Here is a 21,604-nt window from a genome sequence, read left to right on the forward strand (position 1 = left end):
CCTGAAGGTAACTGTCAATTCAAACAATGCTTCCTGCTGAACAGGATTTGAAAAGCAACTTACAAACATTAACAGCAAAGTTACACATGGAAATGAAGACTAAACAAAAGGAGGAATTAAGTCAAACAAATACAATTTTGCAAAGTAGTTGTTTGGCAGAACTGCTTCAGAATCTTCAGGTTAACTCCAGTAATGAATCAGTAATATTCCTGGTTTATAAATCAAAACTTATCTTAGTTCAATCAAAATTACACTTTAATCTCCCCCAGTGTTCTCTACCACCTTACTACATGTTCTCTAAATTTAAGATTAGATTAGATTACTTACAGTGTGGAAACAGGCCCTTCGGCCCAACAAGTCCACACCGACCCGCCGAAGCGCAACCCACCCAGACCCATTCCCCTACATTTACCCCTGCACCTAACACTACGGGCAATTTAGCATGGCCAATTCACCTGACCTGCACATTTTTTGGACTGTGGGAGGAAACCGGAGCACCCGGAGAAAACCCACGCAGACACGGGGAGAATGTGCAAACTCCACACAGTCAGTCGCCTGAGGCGGGAATTGAAACCGGGTCTCTGGCGCTGTGAGGCAACAGTGCTAACCACTGTGCCACCCACAACTAACAGAAATATTCTTTTTGCGAAACTACTTAGTTAAAAACCTAATAGCAACTTCCTTAGATAGACTTTGAAAGTAGAAATTTCAAACTTGCAGATAACACGGATTTATTTTAAACAATTGTTGTTAATTGATGTTTAATTGCCTGCCTCATTTTAAGCAAATATTAGAACACAATTAGGTTTTCTTAGTCACCCAATTCCGCCTGCTTGTTATGATCCCAGCTGAAATTACTACTGGACAAGTCAGATCTCAGAATGAAATCTGGCTTGGTAGGTCATATCATATCTACTTGCTTGTTTAAAAACAATGACTGCAGATGCTGGAAACCAGATTCTGGATTAGTGGTGCTGGAAGAGCACAGCAGTTCAGGCAGCATCTGAGGAGCAGTAAAATCGACGTTTCGGGCAAAAGCCCTTCATCAGGAATAAAGGCAGTGAGCCTGAAGCGTGAAGAGATAAGCTAGGGGAGGGTGGGGGTGGGGAGAGAGTACAATGGGTGAGTGGGGGCGGGGGAGGGTGGAGTGGATAGGTGGAAAAGAAGATAGGCAGATAGCACAAGTCATGGGGACAGTGCTGAGCTGGAAGTTTGGAACTAGGGTGAGGTGGGGGAAGGGGAAATGAGGAAACTGTTGAAGTCCACATTGATGCCCTGGGGTTGAAGTGTTCCGAGGCGGAAGGTGAGGCGTTCTTCCTCCAGGCGTCTGGTAGTGAGGGAGCGGCGGTGAAGGAGGCCCAGGACCTCCATGTCCTCGGCAGAGTGGGAGGGGGAGTTGAAATGTTGGGCCACGGGGCGATGTGGTTGATTGATGCGGGTGTCCCAGAGATGTTCCCTAAAGCGCTCTGCTAGGAGGCGTCCAGTCTCCCCAATGTGGAGGAGACCGCATCGGGATGAAGGGCTTTTGCCCGAAACGTCGATTTTACTGCTCCATGGATGCTGCCTGAACTGCTATGCTCTTCCAGCACCACTAATCCAGATATCTACTTGCTTGTCATTTAATATGGCAATCTTTCTCTGAAACGTGAACACGACCGCAAATTTGTTTTCAACAATAAAACAGAAGGTTGAAGACCAAGAAAAATAAAATTAAGATCAACTGAAGCCAAGCTAAATAAAGTTTAAAAGTTGTCTAAACATGGCAAGACAAAATCCTATCTATACCACAATATCATCGCTGGACAGTTACTTAAAATCCACAGAAATTTTTCTTCCCTGTTCAATCTGTAGATTTGACCCAAATGCATTTCATTCCTGTCCTGTAAGCTGCAAAGTTTTTTTTCCCTGGAACTCTCAAACATGTAATAGCATAAGATTTGCTCAGGCTTTCAATAATCTGCAGAGTTCTAACCCAACACTCCTCACCAGGATGTTTCACAAACTACAATCTTACACAGAGGCAACTTATTCCCATAACTGTTATAAAGAATCTCATCTTTTAGGACAGACTATTCAACTTCAATCATCTGCTTCCAACTGAACCAATTTTTTGAATTAAATTTAAAACAAGTTGCTCAACCTAAATTCTGTTGAAGCTAATAGATTAAATGTGTTTGCTCTCTTACCATAAACGTCAGGAGTCCTTGCTGCTCTCTCTGACATATACAGGGTTTCAGGTAATGGTTTCAGAAAGGCTGACCCCATTAAAAGACCATTACAAAAATAGCCAAACTAATTTAAAACCCAAACCCCTAAACATGTTACATAAAAATCTTAAATCTTTCACCAGACCTTCCCAAAAGAGGAAAAATTTATATTTTGAGACAAAGTTTCATTTTCCAGCATGGGTTCAATTCCCAATCTGTCGGAGGTTACCACGAAGGACGATTTCTCAATCTTTCCCCTCGCCTGAGGCATGGTGACCCTTGGGTCAAGCCATCACCAGCTGTTGGTCTCTAATGGACAACAGCCTATAGTCTGATAGGACTATGGAGAGTTACATCAAATGAATTTTATGGTAACCATATTTTTTACAAAAGTCCATTTGCATTCCATTTCCTTCATACTTGCTCTTGATAAAGTGTCCACTGTAACACTGATTTTTCCAGGTGCACGAGTGATTTTTTTAAGTTGTATGGCTGAATGACTAAGTTTCTTTGAAGCAACTTCAAATTTCTGCTTTCCAAAAAAAGGTTTTGGCCCAAATGGATGAGAACTTCTCCCGCATTGCTGGGAATGCATAGTTCACAAACATAAATCAACACAAGACTGTCTCCTTCACAACCAAATATTTTGGTTGTCATGAAGTCAGTTTCTTAGAAAAACTGATATGTCGTTCGATTCCCATGTCATCATCTCGTAGTAAAATTACATCTGCACCATTATCGATGATATCAAGTCAATTTGAATATATATTTCATGTATATTCTAGCACTGCCAACCAATGGTCAGCATAGCGTTCAAGTTGCAAAAGATACTGACATTCAAACTCCCTTTCACAAATTCAAAGGAGCCATGACAATGAAGAAGTTCAGAACAAACATTCAATAATACTTCACAAAATTTTAATCTTGTCCTAGGCACAATAAAATCCAAAATAGCCCCGACTTGCAATTCTTTTGGTGCTGCTTGGCTTTGTGTAACAGTCTGGCCCAAGTCATCTTTGCTCGTACAAATTCACTCAGTCAGATCTTTAACCAAACGTGATCTTTGTAGCTGATCTAAATAGGTTTCCCCAGTTTGGCAACTGGTTGTATTCAGGCAATTGAAATCACGCAATTACTTTACTGTTTAATCATAAGGATGTTGCGAGCACATATTTTACCTCAAATTGCCTGACTTTTGCACTTTTGTTACAAAAGTTGACATCTCTTTGGTGCTCTCAATGGAACTTTGCCTGCGTCTTTTTAGCAACTTGGTTTTGGTGATGTATTGTGCACATAGAATTCTTTCAACATAGTCCTGCAATTATGAAATTGTGATAAAAACAGCCTGTACTTTTTGTGTTTACTTTGCAATAATATCTTTCTGAATTTCTGCTGACTCATCGGTTTTTACACCATCAGAGATGAGATTTGCCAATGACTTAGTTGTATAATGGCATTGTTCACCATAAACTTGAGCAAATTTCTTTTGACTTGAATCTGTAAAATGCTGTTTTATAAGTACTCATTCTCAATTCTGATATTTTTATTTCACTTGCATTCACTACCATCATAATATCTCTAACAGATTAAAATGAGACACTTGCCAATTATTAGCTCTGCCCAGAATACTCACTACATAATTCACAATGAGTCTCTGATTTCATAAGGTTCAGTGAATTTTGCTTTTGAATAGCTCCCAGAGAAATGTGTTAGTAGTAACACCAGCAACAAAATTTCAAACTTTGTTCTTTTTATCTGCTCTAGATTTCATTGTTTACTGAGCACTTTTCAAACACTTCTCCATCAATTTTCATGCTTTGGACAATTTCTCCCAAACTCAAAAACACAGACTCTAAACATAGTCTCTAAGTTTTTGTTTTATCAATTTAAGTGGTCTCTTCATGTCCACATTAGTCCAAAAGGAATGAATTTGGTAGACTTAAGAGCATGTCGAAGGGTGAACAGTAACAAGGGGATTTCTGTATCCCAATTGTTAGGGTATCAACAGCAATAAGCTCTAATCAACGCTGTCAAAGTTTGATGCAATTGTTTCCATGCAGGAGATTAAGATTGTGGGTAATGAGCAGATGATGCAAATTCTCATTCCTAAACTCGTCATCATTTCTTTAATTAACGGTGCTGTAAAATCTGAACCATAATCTGATGCTTTCTTTTGGGTAATTCAGATCTTGCATAAAAAAAACTAACTTATCCACTGTGATTTTTGTAGCAACTTTTCCTAAAGGCACTGCTCCAGAAAGTTTTGTTGAAATGTTCAGAACCATTAAAAGATACTAATTCATATTCCTTGTTTTAGATAGGGATCCTAAACAAGTTATAGGACTCTGCTAAATGGTTTCTTTGAAAGCTGGTGACAGAGTTAAAGATGTAGGTTTAATTGAAATTTCCCCATTGTTTGACATGGCATGGCAAGCAAAATCTGACCACAATTTTATGCAATCCTGACCAATAAGAATGTTTAATATTTAAGCATGTGTTTTCCTAAAATCTCACTAAACTCCACTGGAATTTTGTGAGCCATTTTGAAGATTTTATAAAACTCAGATGGAACTTCCATCTGGTGGACCACTGCCTGGTAGACCCATGAGTTTCTCATCGACAGATGGATTAGGTGGTCTCTATCTCCTCATTAGTATTTGTCTTTCAAGTAATGCTTGGCTCTGACTCAAAAGAATTCCAAGTGGGTTGTCTGCTATAACTCAATTCAGGAAAGATTTGCTACATTTCTATTAAAGAAGATGGGTCAAACACATTAGTCTCACTTTTTACCTGCATCTTTTGAGTTAAATTCTCAAAAGTATCCAATAACAAATTCCAAATCATTTTCTTGTCTCGGATTCCTTTTCTTCCTGTTTACATCAGTAAACAATCCAGGAGGTTCTTCCTGTAACACATCTTACCTCCACTGGTTGTTCCACTACTCTCCTGAGGCACATATGCTTTTGTTAAATTCATTTTTGTGGGATGTGGGGGGTCACTGGCTGGCTAGCATTTATTGCCCATCCCTAGTTGCTCTTGAGGTGGTGGTGTGCTGCTTTCTTTAACTGCTGCAGTCCACCTGCTGTGGGTTCACCCACAATGCTACTAAGGAGGGAATTCCAGGATTTTGACCCAGTAACAGTGGACAGCGAAGGAATGCAGATATATTTCCAAACCAGGATGGTGAGTGGCTTGGAGAGGAACTGGATATCTGCTGCTCTTGTCTTTCTAGATGGAAGTGGTTATGGATTTGGAAGGTGCTGTCTGAGGATCTTTGGTGAATTTCCGCTGTGCATCTTCTAGATAGTGCACACTTCTGTTACTGAGCATCGGTGGTGGAGGGAGTAGATGCTTGTGGATACAGTTCCAATAAATTCTACCACAGAACACACCAGATGGCCTCCTTCTTTAGAGACCGTAATTTCCCTTCCCACGTGGTTAAAGATGCCCTCCAACGCATCTCGTCCACATCCCGTACCTCCGCCCTCAGACCCCACCCCTCCAACTGTAACAAGGACAGAACGCCCCTGGTGCTCACCTTCCACCCTACCAACCTTCGTATAAACCAAATCATCCGCCGACATTTCCGCCACCTCCAAACAGACCCCACCACCAGGGATATATTTCCCTCCCCACCCCTTTCCGCCTTCCGCAAAGACCGTTCCCTCCGTGACTACCTGGTCAGGTCCACGCCCCCCTACAACCCACCCTCCCATCCTGGCACTTTCCCCTGCTACCGCAGAAACTGTAAAACCTGCGCCCACACTTCCTCCCTCACCTCTATCCAAGGCCCTAAAGGAGCCTTCCACATCCATCAAAGTTTTACTTGCACATCCACTAATATCATTTATTGTATACGTTGCTCCCGATGCGGTCTCCTCTACATTGGGGAAATTGGGCGCCTCCTAGCAGAGCGCTTTAGGGAACATCTCTGGGACATCCGCACCAATTAACCACACCGCCCCGTGGCCCAACATTTCAACTCCCCCTCCCACTCTGCCTCCCACATGAAGGTCCTGGGCCTCCTTCACCGCCGCTCCCTCACCACCAGACGCCTGGAGGAAGAACGCCTCATCTTCCGCCTCGGAACACTTCAACCCCAGGGCATCAATGTGGACTTCAACAGCTTCCTCATTTTCCCTTCTCCCACCTCATCCTAGTTTCAAACTTCCAGCTCAGCACTGTCCCCATGACTTGTCCGGACTTGTCCGTCCTGCCTAGCTCCTTTTCCACCTATCCACTCCACCCTCTCCTCCCTGACCTATCACCTTCATCTCCTCCCCCACTCACCCATTGTACTCTCTCCCCACCCCCACCCTCCCCTAGCTTATCTCTTCACGCTTCAGGCTCACTGCCTTTATTCCTGATGAAGGGCTTTTGCCCGAAACATCGATTTCAAAGCTCCTTGGATACTGCCTGAACTGCTGTGCTCTTCCAGCACCACTAATCCAGAATCTGGTTTCCAGCATCTGCAGTCATTGTTTTTATCTGGATGGTATCAGGCTGAGTGTTGTTGGGGCTGCACTAACCTAGGCAAGTGGGGAGCATTCCATCATACTACTGACTTGTGCCTTGTAGATAGTGGACAGGTTTCGGGTGTCAGAAGTTGAGTTACTCACTGTAGCATTCCTAGCCTCTGACCTTCTTTTAAAGCCACTGCATTTATGTGGTGAATCTAGTTGAGTTTTTAATCAATGATAACTCTCAGGATGTTGATGGTGGGTGGATTCAGTGAAGGTAACGCCATTGAATGTCAAGGAGCAGTGATCAGATCGTCTCTTAGAACATAGAACATTGCAGCGCAGTACAGGCCCTTCAGTCCTCAATGTTGCGCCGACCTGTGTAAGCAATCTAAAGCCCATCTAACCTACACTATTCCATTTTCATCCATATGTTTATCCAATGATCATTTAAATGCCCTTAGTGTTCCACACCCCTACTACTCGAAGTAAATAAACTACCTCTGACATCTGTCCTGTATCTATCACCCCTCAATTTAAAGACATGCCCCCTCATGCTAGCCATCACCATCTGAGGAAATGGCTCTCACTGTTGCGGATGAGTTGTAGGATGGTGCTCAGAGGAAGGCAGGTACTCTCACAATAAATTGGTGATGGTCAAAGCCTGGCATTTGTGTGCATGAATGTTACTTGCCACCTTTTAGCCCAAGTCCAGGTCTTGTTGCATTTGGACATGGACTGCTTCAGCATCTCAGGAACCATGAATGGTGCTGAACATTGTGCAATCAGCGATGAACATCCCCATTCTGACCTTATGATGAAAGGAAGGTCATTGATGAAGCGGCTGAAGATGGTTGGGCAGGACACTGCCCTGAGGAACTGCGGCTTGAACCTGCCCAAAATTTTCCAAAATCAAATCAATTCCATATACAGGAATTTATTTCACTACTCCAACTATAGCTTCTCCAGTTATTAACTCACACTTTATTCCAAACCTGCATAATTGGACTAGTTTTTAAAATCTGCATATACCTCCAAATCAACATTTCTTCTCTCAGTAAACCCTCTAGAAGGCAAACATGATCATAATCCAGCAACAGTGACTGACTGGCACCAATGTGCATCAACTTAATGGGAGTAATAATTCTCTTTTTGCAATAAAATAGTCAGAACCTCCGGTGATGGGTTTCAATTTGAAAACTATTTTCCTAATATCGACACGACTGTCCAGAGTCATCCTTCTCTCAGAAATGTTGCCATAATTCCACAAAACCAAGGGTTGCTCTCTCAATAAAGAGACCAGGGGACTAGGGATGGACATGAGGGACAACACATCTCAGGTGAAAGGACAGGTTGAGAAAGGAGAGTCTTTTAATGGTAACCTCAGCTGATGCTGAGCCATAAAGACACTAGTGCACAGTTAGGCCATTCAGCCCATCAAGTCCGCTTTTCTATTCCCTCTGGACTTGCTTTCTTGCCGTAACCTTTGATCCCTTTATCAATCAAGAACCTGTCCATCTCGTCTTAAATGACCTGGCCTCCACAGCCTTCTGTGGCAATGAATTCCACGGATTCCATAATCTGCTGAAGAAATTCCTCTTCATCTCAGTTCGAAAGAGTTGTATTTTTTAATCTGAGGCTGTGCCCTCAGGTCCTAGTCTATCCTACCAGTGGAAACATCTTCTCCACGTCCACTCTATCCTGACCTCAGTATCCTGTTGTTCATGATTTCAATTGTCAGCCATGGTTGTCTTGCCCTCCCTTAGTTATACCTTGGGATAAATTTCTGCTGTGTCTCCCAAATTACTCCCAGAAACTCCTGCCATTGCTGTTCCACCATCTTCCCTGCTTAGTTCCCCTTCCAATCAACTCTGGTCAGCTCCCTCCTAATGTTTTTACTGTTACCCTTGACTCAACTGTAATACCATTATATCTGATTCAAGCTTCTCCCTCTCAAACTGCAGGGTGAATTCTATCACTTTATGGTCACTGCCCGCTTAGGGGTCCCTTCACCTTGAGCTGCCTCATCAAATTTGCCTCATTACACATCACAAAATCCAGAGTCGCCTGTTCCCTAGTGGGCTCCACCACAAGCTGCTCAAAAAACAAACCAACACGATTTTTTCCCCAGTCCACCTGCATTTTAACGTTCCCTATGATTATTATCATAGCGCCCTTCTTACATGTATTTGCTATTTTCTGATTTCTTTCCTTCCCCGCATCCTAACTACTGATGGGGGACCTGTACACAACTCCCATTAGGGTTTTTTTCCCTCTGCAGTTCCTCAACTCTACCCACACAGTCTACACCTTCCAAATTTATATCGTTTCTTGCTTTTAATTTCTTACTTCAACCCCACCACCTCTGCCTTAACTCTGCCAATCCTTTCGAGAGGACATGCATCCTTGGATATTTAGATCCCAGTCCTAATTTTAACAACTGAAACCAGTGAACCCACTGAATTTCTTCCATTTTTGCAAATTTGACAAATATTTTATTAGATTTCTTTCAGAGTCCTAAATTTTTAATTTGATAAACTTCCAGTATAGCATTTTTAACAGTTTCATAATCACTGTTCTTCTGACAAACTTACACACACACATAAACATACAAAGTCATATCAGTACTTGTCAAAACACTACAGCATTAAAATCCAATCATTTTTTTGTGATCTCAGGTGTCCAGCTACTTTCTTAAATGAATCTTTTAGAATACAGAAGAGTGCAGAACAAGTACAGTCCCTTTAGTTCACCACATCTGTGCTGACCATGATGTGATTCTAAATGAACCCCATTTGCCCGAAAAGGGTCCATATACCTCTACTCTTTGCCTGTTCATGTGCCTGTCCAAATGCCTCTTAAAACTCAGCTATCATATTTGCTTTTACCACTTCTTCTGACAGTGCATTCCAGGTTGCTATCACCCTCACTTGCCTCACACATCTCCTTTCAAGTTACTTTCCCTCACCTTAAACCCATGCCTCCTAGTATTTGATATATCTACCCTGGGAAACAGACCCTTGAAAATCCATCATATCCACATCACTCAATTTTACATACTTCCATCAGATCACCCTCAGTTTCTGACACTCCTGTCAGAACGATCTAAGTTTGTCCAAACTCTCCTCACAGTGAACACACTCCAATCCGGGTAACATCCGAGTAAGCATCTTTTGCATCCTCTTTAAAGCCCCCACATCGTTCCCATATTGTGGTGACCAGAACTGCACACAACATTCCAAATGTAGCTTAACTAAAGTTTTACACAGCTGCAACATGACTTGCCAAATTCTGCACTCAATACCTCAACCTATGAAGGGAAGCATGCACGACACCTTCTTTACTACCTTATTCACTTGTGTTGCCACATTCAGGGAGCTTTCAATATGACCCCAAGATCTCCCTATATATCCCAGGACCCTGCCCATTGACTGCATACTTTCCTCTTGCATTGACCTCCTAAAATGCATCACCTCATCTCTGGTTTAATCTGCATTTTCCTGTCTAGCTTTCCTACTCATCTGTATCCTGCTACATCCTTTCTCACTAAACACAAATCCACCAATTTTCATGTCAAAGTCATCCTCAATAAATCTAGGCACTAATGACAAATTCATAATTAAAACCAACATCTCATTGGAATCAGAGTCACCTTCTAAACAACTGCCTCTCGTCTTTCTTTACTTAAATCAGCTTGTTTAATTTCTCTCTCTCTTTGGAGGCAAGTTTTTAAAATTCTATTCACACTAGATTTTTTCCCCCAATCTTCTCTTTCCAACTTGAGAATTTTCAATTCAATGTCCCTTTCCATTTTCCCACTTATCTTTTCATTCCTCTTTCTCAAAGATTTATAAATACAAAATCTATTATTGTATCTTAGCTAATTATAGCAGTGACATTTCAATTTTAGGTTTTCATTCCGATTATAAATGCTCAGTAATCTCCATCTCCTTCCTAAAAGATTTTGATTTTATTTCTACCTTCAGTTTATCTACTCACTCTCTCGTTTCAAATAATCTATTATTACATCATCTACAGGTTGTTCTGCTATAACGCACGTTTAGTTAAATGCAAATTTGCTGTAACACGACTATGAATTGGGACACTGCTTCTAAAGCTAACACGTGTGTTGGCTGTAACACAATTGCATCGCCAACAGTTTAAGTGCTGTTTCTAAAGTGCGATTTTTTTAATAATGCGGGGTTGCACAAGAATGCAACCATCCCGTTATAGAAGAATTACTTGTATTTCAAAAAAGCACAAGCAACATTCAAAGATATTTTCAAAATCTATTAAATAAACTTGACCAGACAGCCGTTTATGTGCAGAATCTCCACGTATTTGTTTCTGTAAATTCTATGGACTAGACCAGACCCCTCAAAAATATTTTAAGAGGGGAAAGTAGACCCCCAACTTTTTCTTATTTTAAAGGTCGGTGTGAAATGCCGTGCTCCAGATGTGATTCAACTGGTCAAACTTCTCACAGTCAAGCAAAACACAATTTATTTTAACACTATAGTTAAAGTATAAACAAAAGCAAGAGGAATTTAGAATAATCTAATTATTGGACAACTTAACCGAATAATAGATTAATTACATATTACTAATTAATTGTTTCAATATAGTAACATCTCAAACACACCCCTTGGCAAAAAGGCAAATTCAGACATAGATTCTTGCATGTAGATCTCCAATCCAGGAGGGAAAAATCATCAAGAAAAATCTCAGAGAAAGTAGCAGCTAGGAATCATTCACTGAAGTTTCCCATTCTTCTGAGACCCCAAGCAGGTTCTGACTGCTGAAAAAATCAAAACCCAGTAATCCTGATCTATGAGAGCTAGCCACACCCATTCAAGCTATTTAAAAAACCCAAGGCCTCAAGTTGTTTACTCTAGTAGTACTGGTCAACTGCTCAGTGTCTCTGCCTTTACAACCTCTCAAAATAAAGGACAAAATTACCTTGTGAAGTGACAGCATCGTCACACCCCTAAGTGAGAGTGACTGCCCTTGACATCAAGGCCACTTTTGACTAAAGTGTGGCATCAAGGAGTCCCAACAAAACTGGAGTCAGTGGACATCAGAAGAAAAACCTTCCACTGGTTGGAGTCATATTTGGCACATAGGAAGGTTTTTGAGGTTGTGGAGGTCAGTCATCTCCGCTCCAGGACATCGCTACAGGAGTTCTTCAGGGGTGTGTCCGAGGCCAAACCATGCAATTCACCTGCAATTTCAACAATCTTTTGCCATTAAGGTAAGAAGCGGGGATGTTTGCTGATGTGTGCACAATGCTCAGTATTTTTGGCAACTCCTCAGATACTGAAGTAGTCAATGTCCAAATGCAACAAGACCTGGCCAATATCCAAGCTGAGTCTGAAAAATAACAAGAACATTTGCACCACACAACTGCCAGACAAGGACCATCTCCAATAAGAGATTATCATCACTGAATCTCCCATCATCAGCATCCTGAAGGTGGCCGTTTAAATACAACAGCAACAAAAGCAAGTCAGCGGGTAGGTATATTTCAGTTAGTAGCTCACTTCTTGACTCCCTGTCCATCATCTACAAGGCACAAGTGAGTGTGTGATAGAATACTCTCCACTTGCCTGGATGAGTGCAACTCCTACGGGACAAAGCAGCCTGCTTGATTGGTTCCACATTCAGAAACATTCATTCCCTGCATCACTGATGCTCAGTAGTAGCAGTCTGTGCCATCTACAAGATGCATTCCAGAAATTCACCAAGGCTCCTCAGATAGCATCTTCCTTACTCACAACCACTTCCATCTAGAAGGAAAAGGACAGCACATACATGGGAACACCATGATCTGGAAGTTCCTCACCAAGCTACTCACCATACTCACTTTGAAACATATCACCATATCTGCAATGTCATTATATCGAAATCCTGGAATTCCTTCCCTCAAAGTATTGCGAGTCTAGTGACAGTACATGGACTGCAGCAGTTTACCACCACTTTCTCAAGAGCAATTAGAAACTGGCAACAAACGCTGACCAATACAATGATGCCCACGTCCCACGAGTGAGTGAATCATGCAAAAATGAAGAGTCCTTGTCTGTTACAGCTCATGGCTTAATATTTTCACTCTCCTGTTATTAAACCACCACAATATAAACAGACTTCCAATAATACCCCAGGGGATCTTGCAGTTACCTGCTCTCTCTGAAACATACTGGTTTCAAAGTCATCATTGTTGAAAGACTTTTTAAAACCCCTTCACAAAAATAGAACCACCATCCATATGTACTGGTTTAAAATTTAAACTCTTTAAAAAAAAAAGTCACACACCCCATTTCACTTGCTTCAACTACATATATTCTCTTCTGCTATGAATTATGCACCTATCTTGCTTCCCTTTAAAACTCAATACTATTCTACTTAACTAACCATGTGTACATAGCCCCACATTTTACCATTCCTGGCTAAATAAATTTTTCCCGCGTTCTCTATTGGACTTATTATTAATATCTTCTATTTACAGCCTCTAATGCTGGACCTTCTCAACCTGGAAATATCATTTTTCAACCAGTCCTTCAAATAGCTTTAAGACTGACATGGCCTCTGAGGTCACTCCTCAGTCTCATCTTTTCTACAGAAAGTAACTCACCCTTTTCGGTGTTTACTGAATATTCTAATCTTTCATTTATGGCATCATCCTCACTAACATTGTTTGCTGCTGTAGCACCTCTATCTTAATTGAACACCATCTCATTAAGGTTCTACACATGTTTAATATGAAATGCAGGGACTCTATTCCTCTAGAAATGAGGCCCATTATTATCGCTGTATTTTTAAGGTTTTTTAATATGTGTGTGGCTATTAAAAATACTTGCAAATGTGCAATCCTAGATCTTTTTACTCCTCTACTTCGACCACTCAGATAATTGCATTCCAAGGATGGCGTGGTCTCTGCATTCCTCTTACTAAAATTAATGACCCCACACTTGCTAATTTGTATTTACATGCCCATTATTTAACATCTTGAATTTTGTAGCAGTCCCCCCTCAGTCTTAAACATACTAATTTGATGTGAATTGTAAATTTTGAAAATATTGATTCCTGTGAGACACCATTTCTCTCATTCTCAGTACAATCAACTCTTCTGGAGACATTAAGTTGAAACATTTTCAGTTGATCTTCATTTCTAAATCTTACAGGCAACTAACACATTTTAGCCTCATTAAAATGGCTTTGTGTTAACTGAATGCAACGCTATATACATCTATAGTTTAAAAAGCACAAGTAACTTATGATTAGCTACCGCCCATTCACATCTAACTGCATGCTTTCAGTAGTCATGCCTTCCATACTCAAGTACAGATATAATGTGGGGGTGCCGGTGTTGGACTGGAGGGTGGGGGGTAGAAAGGTCTAAAGTCACACAACACCAGCTTATATTTCAATAGGTTTATTTGAAATCACACGCTTTCAGAGCACTGTCCTCTGTCAGGTGGAGTGAGCACCCTGGCACAGACTTTATAATTGAGGCAAAGAGATAATTACAAAACAAATTAGTATAATATGGTGCTAGAGACAAACCAAAAGACTGGAATAACATGCTAGGTATAAGAGTTGAATGCAGAGGGTCCACACCTAGCATGTTATTAGAGTCATTTGGTTCGTCTCCAGCAACAACTTAATATATAATTTCTTTCTGCCTCAATTAATCAAATTATAGGTCATCCCTTCACTTGCTATTCAACTTTTGACACTTTACTCACACTGTCTGAAACTCTTGATTACCTGCAGAGACCTATTATTCAGCCCGTCGACACTCCACTCATCATTTGCATGATCTTTTGATCTCTGATTATAAAGTCTGCGCCGGAGTGCTCTCTTCACTTTAGGGCAGTGCTCCAAAAGTTTGAGATTTCAAATTAACATGTTGGACTATAACCTGGTGTCATGTGACTTTTGATCAAGTGTAGATATTAAGTGTTTCAACACTTTTCCTGTAACAATCAAAACCAAAAAAGTGGGAAACAAAAATACTTAAAAGGCTCGTGAACCAAAACAAATCACAGCTTAGTTCTTCATGATTCTGTAATACAAACACTGAGTCAGGAAAATTGAAAGAAATAAGGATCATGCAACACCACTGTCAATTAGAGAAGACTGAAGTGGGAGAGCCGACGGGAACATAGGGAGAGGTGTGTTTAAGATGGTGATGACAGCAATTATCCAGAAGAGAAACAGATTTTAATCCATCTGAAGATGAGCAATTCTGATTTTTATGCTCCAACATTGTAGGATTACCAGTGCAGAAAAGCGATTACTTAAGAAAATATGAGAGAGAGAGTGAAGCAAGAGAGAAATCAACAGCACAATGAAGAAACCAGATGCACCACAGGAACATTCAAGCCTACACACGGAAGAGGACACTTTCTAACAATTTTTAAATTTTCAGTATATGCAGACCGAGGCATTATGATACAAGTTTAATTTTAACCCTGGGATACTGTGCCAAATTCTATAGCTTTCAACAGCATTAAGAGGTGAAAGCCTCTGCTGTTCTGGAACACACTTTGTAATTTATTGCCACATAACAAGTGTCAATGAAAGGATCACTGTCCACAGATAAGATCGAAAGCTTGTTGGAAAATCTTCAGCTTTTCAGTGCGCAATGGGGTAAATCAGAAGATTGTCATTTACAAGATCCAGTTGGGAACCAAACCTAGGGGAAAACAAAGATTTATGTCATGGTTGGCACACAATGGTGACACCAAGAGACCTGCCATATCAGCATCTGTGCACACCTTTCCTAATGTAAATTTTTCTATCATTCATTCAGGAGATGTGAGCATTCCTAGCATTGGCGTGACTGGCACTATTGTCGATGCACAGGCAGCCCTTGAAATATGATGGCAACATGTCATGTGTGTTATGGACCAGACAAGATAGACACACATACACCCACTGCTCCCAAGAGTACTCTAAGGACATAAACCCAGACCCTAACTTTTATATTTAAAGGCAAGTGTAAGGTGCTGTTGTTCCACATATGATTTGAGACTTTATGCCAAACACTTTATTCTCACAACATAGATAAAATACAAACAAAAAGAAGAACTGGCAAAACTAACTCGATGGAAATATTTAACAAGGTAATATGCGATTCAACCACTAATCATCAATTGTTCCAATATAGACAATATCTCAAACACACCCTTGGGCAAAGCAATTTAGCAAAACAGTTAATATTATCACTTCTTATGCTTTTTTTTGTTTAAAATACAAATCACCTAGGAATACCTACAAGCGGTTTACTTACTGCCTTTCTCTTTTTGGGCAGAGAAATTAGAAGTTTGGAGAGTTATTTTTTAAATGAAGCTTGACGAGAGGAGGCAGAGGATGTTTTCCCTTGTGGGAGACACAAGGAACAGAGGCATAATCAGAATACAAAATCACCCATTTAAGATAGAGATGAGGATTTTTTTTCCTTAGGTGATCAATCTGTAGAACTCTTCACCACAGATGGCTGTAAAGACCAAGCTACTAAGTATGTTGAGATAGACAGATTTTTAGTCAATAAGGGAAACAAAGGTTATGGGGACAAGGAAGAAAAGGAGAGCTGTGGATTATCACATCACTCATGGTACCACTGAATGGCGAAGCAGACTTGGTGGGTGGAATGGTCTACTTCTGCTCCTACATTTTATGGTCTCGGTGAGTTGCTGTAGTACGCTGTGGAAACTGAACATGTTGAGAGTACATGTTGAAGGCGGATGCAGTGCCCATCATGGGCACTGCCTTGTCCTGGACAGTACCAAGTTTCTATTGGGTCTCCATTCATTCATGCAACTGAAGAGTACTCTATCATGGGTTAATCATCAACCCTCCGTGCAGGTGACCAACACTACTCACAAAAAAAGACCAAACTTTGGAAAGTTGGGTGGAGCACTTAAACCACATTCTCAAAATTAGCCTGAGCTGTTAATCAATGAAAAAGCAATTAACAACCTTCCACAGGGCACCATTAACTGCTTTCTTGATAATCCTCCAAGCCTGTTAGATACAACAAATGAAATCAAATTCCTTTAGCAAAGAGTGTCTATAAAGCTGGACATTAATGCCTGGTCAAGAATCTCAACTTCTTTGACTTACACGTGAAGCAACAAACCATTGTGCAAGAATACAATGAGGCCTTCATTGTGCACCTGTGTAAATAGAAAAGAACAATATAAATTTTGCAACTGGCAGAGAAATCTTCTTCATCATCCTGAAAATCACCAGAATTCGTTGAACAACTTAGTGCAACGTCTCGACTAAAATCTGCTGCCAAAGAGTCAGCAATGTCTAACAAAAAAGCTGGAGGAACTGCTACTTGCAAAAAGACAACTCTGTGAGTAGTATCAGAAAGCAGAACAAGGATAATGACACCACATTGGTTGGCCTGACTAAGGCTTCTGACAAATGCATCGTGAGAGCCTTTGAAAGATTATGAAATCTAGCTCTGATGTGGAGGAACCGGTGTTGGACTGGGGTGAACAAAGTTAAAAACTCTCAATGCCAGGTTGTAGCCCAATAAGTTTATTTGAAAGCAAGAGCTTCAGTTGAAGCAGCAACGCACTGAAAGCTAATGCGTCCAAATAAATCTATTGGACTATAAGCTGGTGTGAGATTTTTTAAAAGAAATTTGGCTACAATGATACACTCACTTCCATGGTTTGGCAGTTCTGTGACAGCATTTTCACATGTCATGGAAGATGATAAAACCTTGTGACCAATTCCCAGCCGCTAACGCAAGTGATAGAAATGCAGGTCCCTTTAACACTCAAAAAGGAAGACGCCAATGTCTTTGAGATCTGGTGTTGCTCACATGATTTTGTATTTAAAAGGTAAATCCATCCCCAGTAAGAGTGCTGACTACTGGATGGGAAAAGATGAACTGACTATTTTGCCAAAAAGCTATTGTAGATTAACAATAAAATCCTTGTAAATCTCAATCTTTCCCTGCCAAATGCAATTTATGGATATTGTTATTTGAAACAAAGACAGCAGAGGGTTAATCTCAATCTCCTTGGCTAGAAAGATGAAGAAAGTAGAAAGTAATCCCTTTTTTTTTGGCAGCCCCTTTGTAGTTTTCAGAAGTGAAATGACCGAGTCATACTGCAAGATCACAAATTATGATTATCCACTTATGTTTTCAAAACTAGAGCCATACAAGCGTATGGGGACTCGGGTCACTTCTCTATCAAAGAGACAGAAAAATAGAACTTTACCTTTACAGAATTAGGCATGAAGCATCTCCGGAACTAATGTAACAGACCTTGATACTGAAGCGGGATTGGTGATTCTTATGAGGTACAGACATGGAGAATGAACAGGTACTGGCACTTGGTAATGCAATACAACGCACACTTCACAGGACCCAGACATTACAGTATTCTGCTGAGGAAATCTGGGGCTTCTCATAGAAAAGTAAAGAAGTGTTCTTGATATCTGCAGAGAAACTGCTGACTGATGATAGAAGGATCAGATGGAAATTGGACAAACATTAAGATTCCCTTCAAGAACAGACCTGATATATTAAATATCAAAGACATCATCTATTGCAGGGGTAAGTGCTGCTTCAGCTCAAGGATTTTAATGAAGTAGTAATGATGAACCTGAAAATATGGAAGATTTGAATGCTTCTGTATTACATTCTGTAAAGATGACAATCAGGTTTAGCATGTCCACCGTGACAACCATAAGGATAGGGACTATAGTGGACATAGTCACTGAAGTATAGGTGAACACTGGCCTTAGGATATCAGCAGAATGCTTACTGGAAAACAGATGAATTTAGGAAAAGTGAGATTTAAGACATGTGCAAGAACATCAATCTTATAAGAATGCACACTCCTGCAGAAAGTCTGTTAAGCAATGACTTTTGTGAAAGAAGTCATGCAATAACTAATAATATGTTGCACAAAATACTGACAGAACATCCAAATTTTAAGTTACAAACAAACCAGCACGGATAGTACATGTAAAAAGATTCCTTAAATCATTGGGGTGGGGTGTGTATAGCCCATACCAACTCGTACACAGGCAGAATCCAAAATTTACCTTCAATACAGCATGACGATCCTACTGCACAAGGAGGAACAATGATCAGCTTAACTCACTGCATTCATCTAAATGCATTACACCACATTAGAAAAGAGTATTAAAGCAGAGGCATCAGAGAAATAAATAGAACAGCATTCAGACATTGCATCAAACCACCTAGGGGAAATTTCAGATCTGGTAACCTGGTTTCCGACAAGAGAGAAAGACCCAAAGAATGGAATGGGTCAGTAATGGATCCGGGCATGCCATGAACAATTTCTTAAGGTAAAATGGAAAATTAGACTATAAAAGGTGCATCCCTTTTAAGTAGTGGGGATGAGTTTTGAATTTTCAGCCTCTTAAAATGTTGAAGGTAGTGTTAATGAAGTACCACGTACTTCACATAGAAGAGTTGTACGATTTTGAACCAGAAGGGCAGAACGTAAGAACTCAGGAAACGCATACATACATGCACTGACCACGAAGAACATGAGAAAATAATCCTATGTAGGGATTGCTTGCCTAGAGCAGTTTACCAGCCTGCAAGGTCATATGACTAGGAGTGGCTACAATAGTGGGGCATGCAGTACAAGCTACAGAAAAATATAAAACTGGCTAAATGCCCAAGATAGGGGACGAGAAGTGAAGGCCATGACTGTGACCAAGAACTAAGAAAATGCAGTTCCAGTGCTGATTCAGAGGATACATTTGAGGAGGAAAAGGTCACGATCTGTAAACAGAATTTCTTGTCAATGCCTCAGTGATCATTCAAAGATTTCAAAATGAGAAAAGACACCACAGACAAGATGAACAGGTAGCACTGGTAATGAAGAATCTTCTTGGGCAGTGGATAAAACACTGAAACCCCATGATTGGGTGATGCTCTAGCAGAATGCAAGATAGCTTGATTTATCAGCCTGAGCTAAGAGAGTTACAGAACCAGAAATACTTCAGAGCCTTGATAAAAGAGGTCATTCTGCTTTATCATACAAGTGGATCTTGTAAGGAAAAGCTTCCAGTAGAAGGGACCGATAAGGTTAAGAATAGGTTTGCACTTACAACCTTTTAGGTTGGGATATTTTGGTAAAGAGAAATTACCAATAAACTTGCCTATGGATGGGAAATGGTAATTTTTAAAATCTTCTGTTGTTTTAACAATTTTCTTGGAATATCAATTTCATAGTGGAGTTTCTTTAGAGTAACTTGTTCGAGTGGGGTATTCTTACAGCCCCCAAAGCAAGCTTCACTTACAAGTTCTGATGTTTGACTTCGAATCCTGGGATAGGCTCATACAGCATTGCTGCATCTCATACAACCAAATAAAATGAAATGCAGCCTCCCTCAAAAACAAGCGTAGATCAGATGCAAACATAAAATCGTTGGAAATGAAAATGCAGGCCATGTACTTATCACACCTCAAATGACTGGTGTAGCCTGGCCTATTTTCAGCATAACTTTTGAGGCACAGGTTGACATTGACAATTAAGTATCTTGACAAAAGAGTCAGCTTTGAAACCATCGTTGATATTTTTATTGAAGTGGTCCTACTTTTTAAAATTGCCATCCTATGCTATTCCATCCTTTCCAAGTCATTTCTCTTGTGCTACAACCAGCTAATTCCTCTCACCCTCTCAAATCGTCCCCACCACCCATTTCACACCTCCCATGCATCCAAAACCCCTTCTCAGTCCCCTATTCCTCCAGTCAACATAAAATTTGGTTATTATGCTACCCTCGTCTTCTGCTGTTTTCTTCTTCCAAACTCTTACTCCATTGTCAGCAACCATCAGCAGCTACATATGCTCCAGTCAAAATCACATCAAAGCACCTATACTTCAAAGCAGTGACTGCTAACTAAAGTTCCAAGGAAAGTAAAGCCATATATTTTCAGTATCTGCAGACATTAGTTCCAGCCTTGTTTCTTCACAGTGGAAGACATGAGTAATATCCCAATAATAATGGAGAGCCAGGGGGCAGAGTTGAGTATGGTAGCTATTACAAAAGCGAAAGTGCTAGAAAAGCTAAAAAAGTTTAAAAATTGATTAATCTCCTGGCCCCGATGGACTATGCCCGAGAGTTCTGAAGGAGGCGGCTGAGGAAATAGCAGAGGTGTTGGTTGTGATCGCTCAAAAGTCACTGGAGTCAGGGAAAGTCCCAGATGATTGGAAAATCACTGTTGTAACCCCCTTGTTCAAGGATCAAGATAAGATGGAAGACTATAGGCAGATTAGCCTGACCTTGGCTGTTGGTAATATTCTATAAACCATTGTTAAGGATGAGATTTCTAAATTCTTGGAAGTGCAGGGTTCGATGAGAACAAGTCAGCATGTCATAGAGTCATAGAGATGTACAGCATGGAAACAGACCCTTCGGTCCAATCTGTGCACGCCGACCAGATATCCCAACCCAATCTAGTCCCACCTGCCAGCACCTGGCCCATATCCCTCCAAACCCTTCCTATTCATATACCCATCCAAATACCTCTTAAATGTTGCAATTGTACCAGCCTCCACCACATCCTCGGTAGTTCATTCCACACACGTACCACCCTCTGCGTGAAAACGTTGCCCCTTAGGTCTCTTTTATATCTTTCCCCCTCTCATCCTAAACCTATGCCCTCTAGTTCTGGACTCCCTGACCCCAAGGAAAAGATTGTGTCTATTTATTCTATCCATGCCCTCATACTCTCATGCCCTCAAGGTCACCCCTCAGCCTCCGACGCACCAGGGAAAACAGCTCCAGCCTGTTCAGCCTCTGCCTATAGCTCAAATCCTCCAACCCTGGCAACATCCTTGTAAATCTTTTCTGAACCCTTTCAAATTTCACAACATATTTCCAATAGGAAGGAGACCAGAATTGCACGCAAAATTCCAACAGTGG

The 21,604-nt window shown here is 40.8% G+C and overlaps 1 protein-coding gene across 1 annotated transcript in view; it reads right to left on the reverse strand.

Moving 5' to 3' along the window:
• The window catches only part of cnn3a (calponin 3, acidic a), a 102,879-nt gene that overhangs the window by 7,863 nt on the left and 73,412 nt on the right, over positions 1–21,604 (reverse strand). The gene's annotated exons all lie outside the window — the stretch shown is intronic.

The sequence above is a fragment of the Chiloscyllium plagiosum genome, unplaced genomic scaffold, assembly GCF_037043375.1.
Source record: "Chiloscyllium plagiosum isolate Xiang-an unplaced genomic scaffold, Cpla_swu_hap1 HiC_scaffold_9, whole genome shotgun sequence".
Taxonomy (NCBI): Eukaryota; Metazoa; Chordata; class Chondrichthyes; order Orectolobiformes; family Hemiscylliidae; genus Chiloscyllium; species Chiloscyllium plagiosum.